The sequence below is a fragment of the Chelonoidis abingdonii genome, chromosome 5 (assembly GCF_003597395.2).
Source record: "Chelonoidis abingdonii isolate Lonesome George chromosome 5, CheloAbing_2.0, whole genome shotgun sequence".
NCBI classification, from domain to species: domain Eukaryota; kingdom Metazoa; phylum Chordata; order Testudines; family Testudinidae; genus Chelonoidis; species Chelonoidis abingdonii.
In genome coordinates, this window is record NC_133773.1 from 122312334 (window position 1) to 122322212 (window position 9879).

A 9879-nucleotide genomic window follows, 5' to 3' on the forward strand; every position below is an offset into this window, starting at 1 on the left:
GTGGTGAAGGCTGCAGCAGAACTCCACGGAGAGGTGGAGCAGTTGGCCCTGGCCCACGTAAGGTGCCCTTTAACATCCTGTGTGGACTCCCCCCCAGTTCCACCCAGGCGGGGGGTGGTGGTAAAACTCTGCAGATAAACTCTTGAATTCTGAGGGTGGCACTGACCAGAGACTTTTGGGTTGTTGGACTGTGGGGTGGTTGGACTGAAGACCCTAAGGGGGAAAGGACATTGGCAAACGTACTTGGAGGTGGGTTTTTGTTGATGGTTTGTGTATAATCCTATTTGTGGTGTTTCTCCAATGGGATTCCGCATTGTTTCCTTCCTTTATTAAAAGGATTTTGCTACACTCAGACTCCATGCTTGCAAAAGGGGAAGTATTGCCTCCTAGAGGCACCCAGGGAGATGCAGGATGTAAGTGTCCCAGGTCACAGGGTGGGAGCTCGAGCCGGTTATGCATTGTGTTATTGAACGGAACCCCTGGATACTGAACCCGGCCCTTGTTGCTGCCAACTCAGAGGGGCAGAAGGGTTACAGATATATAATTACTTCTGTGTCATATGTAGAACTTTTCACTCAAAACAGTTTTAAGATGTACTTCATACTGTAGATTCAAACTGATTTAGCTAGGGGTAAAATCAAGATTTCTATTCCCTGTTTCATTTATACTTAGAAATGGGATCGGGGATGGGGTGAAGTGGAGGGGGAATCCTTGCCCCATTGAAGACAATGGCAAAACTCCCATTGATTTCACTGGGACCAGGATTTCACTCAACTCTATTTATGGATAGAAAATTTTCACATTTTCGTGAAAAGTGGAATAAAAGTTTTGGCAAAATGTTACTAAGTATTTTTCTCTTTTTCAACCAGGTGCATAGTAGGCTAGTTATTTAAAATAAATTTTTGGAAGTTTTGTCCAGAAAAAGGGGGGTTGGAGAAATTTGAGGCCATTAGCACCAATGTTTTTTATTAGCTCTAATAATATATGTTGCTAACGATATACGGATTAAAGAAAATATTGGCACAGAGGACTGATCCTGTAACTCTCATCCACACAAGTAGTCCTCTTGTGAGTGAAGATTGTTGGATCAGCACATCCCTTTCGTGTGTTAGGAAAAAAATGTTTTCACTGGAAAGTGGAACAAAAGTGGATTTTAATGTCCAAAGTCAGCAACTTTCATTGGTAGCGTGTGGCTCAGGCAGCGGGGCTCTAGTATCAAGCTGGGGAGATTGCAAGAGAAGCGGGCCCATTGTCGCCCGGACACGCTACCTATCGCAGGAGGGTCGGGAGCCTGCAGGAAGTAAACTGCAGTGATGAGCAGCAACGAGTGCTTCAAGTGTGGACGTACTGGTCATTGGGCTCGGGAATGCCCTACTCGAATTGGCCGTGGCAATGGGATACAAAGCCATGGCAGAGGCTTCCAGTTCATGTCTTCATCTCTCCCAGACATCTGTTACCGCTGTGTTGAGTCTGGCCATCTTTCCAAGGACTGTGATCTTCAGGAGGATGCCTGCTATAACTGTGGCAGAGGTGGCCATATTGCTAAGGACTGCAAGGAACCGAAGAGAGAGCGAGAGCAGTACTGCTACAACTGAGGCAAACCTGGCCATTCGGCTCGTAACTGTGACCGTGCAGATGAGCAGAAGTGCTATTCTTGTGGGGAATTTGGACACATTCAAAAAGACTGAGCCAAAGTTAAGTGCTATGGGTGTGGTGAAACTGGGCATGTAGCCATCAACTGCAGCAAGACAAGTGAAATCAACTGCTATCGCTGGGGCGAGTCAGGGCACCTTTCACGGGAATGCACAATTGAAGCTACAGCTTAATTATTTCCTTTATCAAGTGTATTTCCAAGACATTGGAACTAATTTTTTCCTATTGGAAATATCTGTAAGTGGGAATAATTGTATTTACCTGCATCAGAGATTTGGTGGGGTGTAGCTAATTGTTTTGTAAAGTACTTTGAAGTCTTTAGATCAGGCACATTTTGTGTTGACTTCAGTCTGGAGTCCATTGAAGTCAATGAAAAAAATCTTCATTGATTTCAACAGGAATTGTTCAGGTGTCTGTAAGCATAAAATATTTACTTTTAACTAATATTATTTTAAAATGTTTATTGCAAGATTCTCTTCACTCAGTCAGATTGCAGAGCTTAGTAGTGAATCTGCAATCATTCCCCATATATCTCTCATTGAAGTCAGTAAGGATTCTGTTCACCAGAGGAAGCAGAATAGTAGAGTGGTGGGGAGGGATTAGCTCAGTGGTTTCAGCATTGGCCTGCTAAACCCAGGGTTGTGAATTTAATTCTTCAGGGGGCCACTTAGGGGATCTGGGGCAAAATCAGTACTTAGTCCTGCTAGCAAAAGCAAGAGGGCTGGGCTCAATGACCTTTCAGGGCCCCTTTCAGTTCTATGAGATAGGTGTATATCTCCATATATTGACACAATATTATAACCTGTGTGTGGCTGAGAGAAAAGAATACTGCCTTAATTTCTTAGTTTTTGAAAATCTCTTTTTCTCTGCTTTTCTGCCTTCAAAGAGTCTCAGTTTTGATATTACCAGCTACTGTAGTTAGAACCATCCCTTGTGTTTAATTTTTTTAAAAATAAAGGAAAAAATTATAATGGACTTTGAAATAAATGATGATTGGGTGTGTTACAATGGGATTATAAATTTTGGGTTTCATACAATGTATAAATGGATAACTGAATTATATCATCTGAAATTGAAAAATGATTCTGCTATACACAATGGCTTAGTTAATCAAAACACTTACTGAAGTTTTAAGTGAACCCATAAATTGGACTAAAATCATGTCTACGTTTTAAAAACTGGAAGTACAAATTGCACTTCTCTGTCTTCTGGGAGAGGAAGAAAACCTGAAACGTGGGTGGTCCAAATCTGTGCAGCAGTAAGGGGCTCTAAATCCTGTAGAGGTGCTGACTGTAATGGATGAATGTTTATAATCCTAGATGGACAAAGTCCTAAAATCATTTCACAGTCATGGATTTGTCATCAGGACAAAAACTCTTTTCCATTGTGTGTCTGTGTCTGTGTGTGTGTGTCTATGTGTATACACACGCTGTTAGGATGCAGTTAGCTACATACACTTGCAGTGATCCTGTTGCCCTTCTGTTCTATTTTACTTCTTTGGATTGTCCATGCTCATTAAACTCCACTTGCTCTGTGAGCTGTGATTGGCTCATTCATATGTCTGCAAGCAGTTTAATGAAATTAAAAAAGGATCAGTGTTTTTAGGTGTCTGGTGACATAAGTCTCGCTGGCATTAAACAATTCTAATTCTATGTCTCTGCACAGAATGCATCTTTAAGACTGAATTGTTTTTATTCACTCTTGAGGGATGTGTTTATAGGATCTGTTAGGCTTTTTTTTTGCCCAGGTGCAGTCATTGCAGATGCACTGTAACTTATTTTCAGAAATCACAATTTCAGTCCCATTCCTCCCACCTGGTATATTTGAGTTTCAGTCCATAAAGGTGTTAAGTATTCAATCAATAGACAACTGTCCTGTACTCCTATACTTAAAATGGACACTGGATAAAATTTCCCAAACAGTCTAAGTCACTTAGGAGCCTAGATCCCATTTAATTAATTGGGACTGAAGGTCCTAAGTGACTTAGGTGCTTTTGAAAATGATATTTAGAGTCCTAAGTCATTGTAGCACTTAGAAATTTTACCCATTTCTTGTTTAAAAATATAAATGATACAAGCTACTCATCCCTTCACAAATAATTGAGGACTGTAACAAACATCCATGCATCAGGAAGGCTCCCCAACCCTTTAAAGACTGTCTTCTCATCACTTGATTCTGAGAAAAGACGGGCCAGAGTAGTACAGCTGGGAAGTTGACAAATGTGGAGAGCGGCTGGGGCTGAACCAAGTGTGTGGGGTTGCACAGAGAACACCTTGCTAGCAGCTCTCCTTTTTTGAGAAGGGGGCTGCATCTGAGAACTCTATGCTGAGTGTGGTGGTATAATATGGCTGGGAGAAGTGGACCATGAGAGGAAAATGTTCAAAACCATTTAGAGACAGGTTGTTATACCCTTACTCAGCTGAGTAATGTCAATGGGAATATTTGGGAGTAAGGTACCACTCAGCATGAATCAAGATATGTTTAAGTATAAAATTCTCAATGACTGCACAGTTCTTTGACCTCAGTACACAAGCACCCCTGGCTGTCACGTGGGAAGCTTATATAAAGGCTATATAAAATATAAGTGAATAGGGAAAAGTTACAACAGATATACTAAACTTTGAGTATAAATGTTCCGCTTCTCACCATTCACTGTTTGCATAAGAGTTAGCTTCTGAAGAAGACAAACTAAACCAATTTATCATTAGAGCCTGTAAAATAGGTTGTGAATTAGAAGGTAAAAATGGTAAACTGTTCACTTGAGTGCTAAGGCACGAAGCTCCCCACACCATGACTACCCTACAATTAGATGACAGAACCATTACACACTGCCTGCTGAAAATCAGCCAAGCCTTTTCAGAACATTATCAAAATATACCTAAACCTCAAGCCAACAATAATCCTCAGTAAACAGACTTCTCCTTCTCGAAATGTCCATTAGACACTTCTGAAGCAGAACTGGTCATTCAGATGGATGTAGGCTAAACTGAAGATTGAAACTCCTGAACCTGTTAAGAACCTCTATTCTGGGAAGCTCCCAGGCACTGGCAAGATTCTGGCCAACCTCTGTTAGACATGTATATAAAAGATTTTCCTTGCTTTACTTCAAATGATTAATTATCTCTTATTACCTGAAAAATTACCTCATTCTTCAAACATAGACTCCATCTTGCTATTTCTTAAAACCAATGAGGTCCTAACCTGATGCATTTTCAATTGACCCAGAGAGATGATGGTCCCCTATTTTAAAATTCAAGTGAAAGTGCTGTCCTGTTATGTAGATAACATTTTGTTCCCCATTATTAATTAACACGATTCTGGCTTTGTTTTGAGAAGGTCAGGTTTTTTTCCAATTTAAGGTAACTATCCAATATCATTGTCTTTCTTCAGGAATTTCAGTCAGAAGATTAGATTCTCTCAAAAGGCTTAGAAAAAAACATTTATTCCTAAAGACACGGATGTCTCTTTGCTGTATTTAATGGGGAGGAAGAGAGGTTTGGGGCTGAGATTTATCCAGTGGTTAAATGTGTATTTGCATTTGCAACCTATCAATACATTGTCAAAACGAATCACTAATTTTAATCTTTTCTCTTTTTGGGAGAGGAATATGTCTAAAGTGTCCCCACTTGCTTTCTCTGTTCATCACTTCAGTAGTACCTTTAGGCTTGATGCTTAGGAATTATTCCAGTATCGAGCAGGAGTAGGATTGGGACAGAACAAATTGATGCTCACAAACAGGGAAGAATTCGTAGGGGAAGTTGAAGTGGGTGGCAACCTGGTGATCATGAGATGGTTGAGTTCAGGATCCTGACAAAAAGAAGAAAGGAGAGCAGCAGAATATAGACCCTAGACTTCAGAAAAGCAGACTTTGACTCCCTTAGGGAACTGATGGGCAGGATTCCCTGGGAAGTTAATATGAGGAGGAAAGGAGTCCAGGAGAGATGGCTGTATTTTAAAGAAGCCTTATTGAGGACACAGGAACAATAGCTGTGCAGAAAGAATAGCTTAACAGAGAAATCTTCAGTGAGCTGAAGGTGACCAGCTTGGCTTAACAAAGAAATCGTCAGTGAGCTTAAACAGAGAAAAGAAGCTTACAAGAAGTGGAAACTTTGACAGATGACTGGGGAAGAGTATAACAATATTGCTTGAGCATGCCGGGATGTAATCAGGAAGGTCAAAGCACATTTGGAGTTGCAGTGAGCAAAGGATGTGAAGGGTAACAAGGAGGGTTTCTACAGGTATGTTAGCAACAAGATGATCAGGGACCCTTAATGAATGGGGGAGGCAACACTAGTGACAGATGATGTGGAAAAAGCTGAAGTACTCAGTGCTTTTTTTTTTGTCTCAGTCTTCACAGACAAGGGCAGCACAGTATGGGGAGGAGATGAGCAGCCCTCAGTGGTGAAAGAACAGGTTGTGGACTATTTAGAAAGGCTGGACATGCACAAATCCATGGGTCCAGATCTAATGTATCCGAAGGTGCTGAGCTAATTGGCTGATGTGATTGCAGAGCCATTGGCCATTATCTTTGAAAACTCATGGTGATTGGGGGAGGTCCCGGGCAATTGGAAAAAGGCAAATATAGTGCCCATCTTTAAAAAAGGAAGAAGGAGAATCTGGGGAACTACAGACCAGGAGCTTCACCTCGGTCCCCCGGAAAAATCATGGAGCAGGTCCTCAAGGAATCAGTTTTGAAGCACTTGGAGGAGAGTAAGGTGGTCAGGAACTGTCAACATGGATTCACCAAGGGAAGTCATGCCTGACCAACCTGATTGCCTTCTATGATGAGATGACTGGCTCTGTGGATATGGGGAAAATGGTGGACATGATATAGCTTGACTTTAGCAAAGCTTTTGATACAGTCTCCCACTGTATTCTTACCAGCGAGTTAAAGAAGTATGGATTGAATGAATGGACTATAAGGTGGATTGAAAGCTGGCTAGATTGTCGGGCTCAATGGGTAGTGATCAACGGCTCAATGTCTAGTTGGCAGCCGGTATCAAGTGGAGTTCCCCAGGGGTCAGTCCTGGGTCCATTTTTGTTCATCATCTTCATTAATGATTGGGATGATAGGATGGGTTGAACCCTCAGCAAGTTCACTGATGACACTAAGCTGTGGGGAGAGAGAGCTATGCTGGAGGGTAGGGATAGGGTCCAGAGTGACCTAGACAAATTGGAGGATTGGGCCAAAAGAAATCTGATGAGGTTCAACAAGGACAATTGCAGAGTCCTGCGCTTAGGAAGGAAGAATCCCATGCACCGTTACAGGCTAGGGACCAACTGGCTAAGCAGCAGTTCTGCAGAAAAGGACCTGGGGATTACAGTGGATGAGAAGCTGGATGAGTCACCAGTGTGCCCTTGTTGCCAAGAAGGCTAATGGCATATTGGGCTGTATTAGTAGGAGGATTGCCAGCAGATCAATGGGAGTGATTATTCCCCTCTATTTGGCACTGGTGAGGCCATACCTGGAGTATTGCATCCAGTTTTGGGTCTGCTACTACAGCAAGGATGTGGACACAGTGGAGATAGTCCAGCAGAGGGCAATGAAAATGATTAGGAGGCTGGGGCACATGATTTATGAGGAAAGGCTGAGGGAACTGGGCTTATTTAGTCTGCAGAAGAGAAGAGTGAGAGAGGATTTGATAGCAGACTTCAGCTACCTGAAGGGGGTTTCCAAAGAGGATGAAGCTTAGCTATTCTAAGTGGTGGCAGATGATAGAACAAGGAGCAATGGTTTCAAGTTGCAGTCAGAGGAGGTCTAGGTTAGGTGTTGGGAAACACTATTTCTCTAGGAGTGTGGTGAAGCACTGGAATGGGGTTACCTAGGGAGGTGATGGAATCTCAATCCTTGGAGGTTTTTAAGGCCTGGCTTGGCAAAGCCCTGGCTGGGGTGATTTAGTTGGGGTTGGTCCTGCTTTGACAAGGGTTGGAGTAAATGACCTCCTAAGGTCTCTTCAAATCCTAATCTTCTATGATAATTTGATTTTGCTTTACTAATGAAATACTAGAAAATGAAACTTAGGAAAGATTGTGTATTGGGTAGAAGATGGGCTGAATAATCTGATTGAAAATATCTAGCTCAAGCTTTTATAATTCCATGGTATGCAGAAGATATTGCCATCTCAAACTCCCTCTTATGACGAACATTTATTTGAGTTCTTTACTAGTAAAACTGGGGTAGAGTTTTGAATCTGTGTCTTTTGACCTTAAATTCACCTTTGTGGGGACACAAGCAGTGGCCACTAACTCATTTAAATATGGAAAGGTATCCAGGTCCAGAAATATGAAAAATAGTTTAAGTTAAATTGCAAACCAGTCATTCAGAAAACCACTTGGTATCTAACTGTCAGGGCCTGACTCCCACTTTTATTGATTTGGAGGGGTTAATGCCCTCAAAGTAGCCTACGTCCCCAAAATGTTTCCTCTTTTTAACAGTCTCTCCTATTTTTGTTCAGTCAGGGTCTTCAAACAGGTTAATGAAATCTCTACCTGAATTCTTCCCCAGTCATTGATCCAAATTAAACAATCTGTCCTTTATCAAATGGCATTATGGTATTCTCAAACAAGCATTATTTTCTCAAATTTCAGCTGTTGTATTTAGTCCCTTAATTTAATAATATATCTATTCAGAATAGAATAAACACTCATAAGATTTCCCTTCCCTACCTCACCCAGTTATTTGTTTGGAATGTAACGGACAGCGCATACGCTCTCTCTCTCTCTTATGGTGGGAATGGCTTATGACTTTCGCCCCACCTAGGGTGAATCTCCCTATATTTTCCATAACCTTACTACATCCAGATACGTCCCTTCAGCTGCAAAGAAGCATAAGGAGAGATGGAGGAAGCACAGGCCACGACATATTAATGACCTTTTGGAGAACAAAGTACAATAGTGATAAATTAAGGTTTCAATTACCCAACATTCTATCTCATCAATTTTTCCAAATGAGACAACTGTTCTATAAATAAATACTCAGGACAAGGTATTAATCCTACATTTGTGAGAAAGTTTTTGGAAAAAAAAATTAGGGATAAGAAAATTGTAAGTTACCTTATGTTAAAAGAACTTTTCACTCCAGTGTGGGACAAAAAGAAATTTGTGAAATATCAGCACTCTTTGTGGAACGCAAATTCAGAATGTCAACCTACTCTAATATCTAACCCTTGCTTGGCTAGATTCTTTCTCAAAAGATCTTTCTCTCTCCCATCCTGAAAGCATTTTCTCACTCAGTGTGCTCAGTTCTTGCCAGAACTGATTTCCATTTTTTTGTCTTTGGTCACCGTGGTTGAACAAAACTCCACTAATATTATTTTCAGACCTATTCTTTGTGACTTTTAAGTGTTAGGACAATTTGTTGACACATACCTGGTCTTTTTTTTGGTTGTTTGTTTTTAAGTCTTTCCTTGTGTAGATCAAAAATACTGGAAAATTGAAAAATCCTGAACAGTTAATCTTTGAGAATCTGAAAAAAAAAAAGAAAAGAAAAGATGGAGACCATCTGTTCTTATGGGAAGCCTCTAATAAGCTCTGACATACTTCAGATCCATTCACTGATAGGGCTGAGGTTTTCCAGCCCCTTTCCACAAAGGAGAACAACATATGTTTCAAAGTATTGTGGGGCAGATCCTCATATAACGTAAATTGGCATTAAATTTAATGGAACTATGACAGGTTACACCAGCTGAGAATCTGCTCTCATGATATTATTCTTACTATTATCATGAAAGATTGAAAAAACAAAACAAAAGTATACAAAGCTTAGTAGTCTAACCATCTTCTCAGTAACATTGTTTCTTCTTTGAGTGATGGTCCTTATTCCATATGTTTGTTTGTGAACAGTGCCTGTTGATCCGTAAGTGCATAGTGCATCCTCTTGTGCTTGCAGCAGAGGGCATAATAGGTCATGCGAGTTGATGCCTCTCCAGTTTCCTCTTACTGCCCCGGGGCCTGAGTTGGAACCCCTGTTCCTTCATGCTCTTAGTTTTTGCTTACAGAGTGACTTCTGTCTGTTTGTTATAGATAGCCCTGAGGTAAGGGGGGAAGTGGGATACCGGGAGGAAGCACAAGCAGGAGAGCACAAGAGGGAAGGACTCCTGTCTCATACTGAGAAAGCAGGAAAATCAACGAGTTATCTTAAGTGCCTATACACAAATACAAGAAGCCTGGGAAACAAGCAGGGAGAACTGGAAGTCCTGGCATGGTCAAGGAACTATGATATGATTG

The 9879-nt window shown here is 41.2% G+C and overlaps 1 protein-coding gene and 1 pseudogene across 1 annotated transcript in view; both read left to right on the forward strand.

The window, feature by feature from the left end:
* Positions 1 to 9879, forward strand: part of SORCS2 (sortilin related VPS10 domain containing receptor 2) — an 844346-nt gene that overhangs the window by 425199 nt on the left and 409268 nt on the right.
* On the forward strand, positions 1192 to 1834 carry LOC116830356 (CCHC-type zinc finger nucleic acid binding protein pseudogene; annotated as a pseudogene).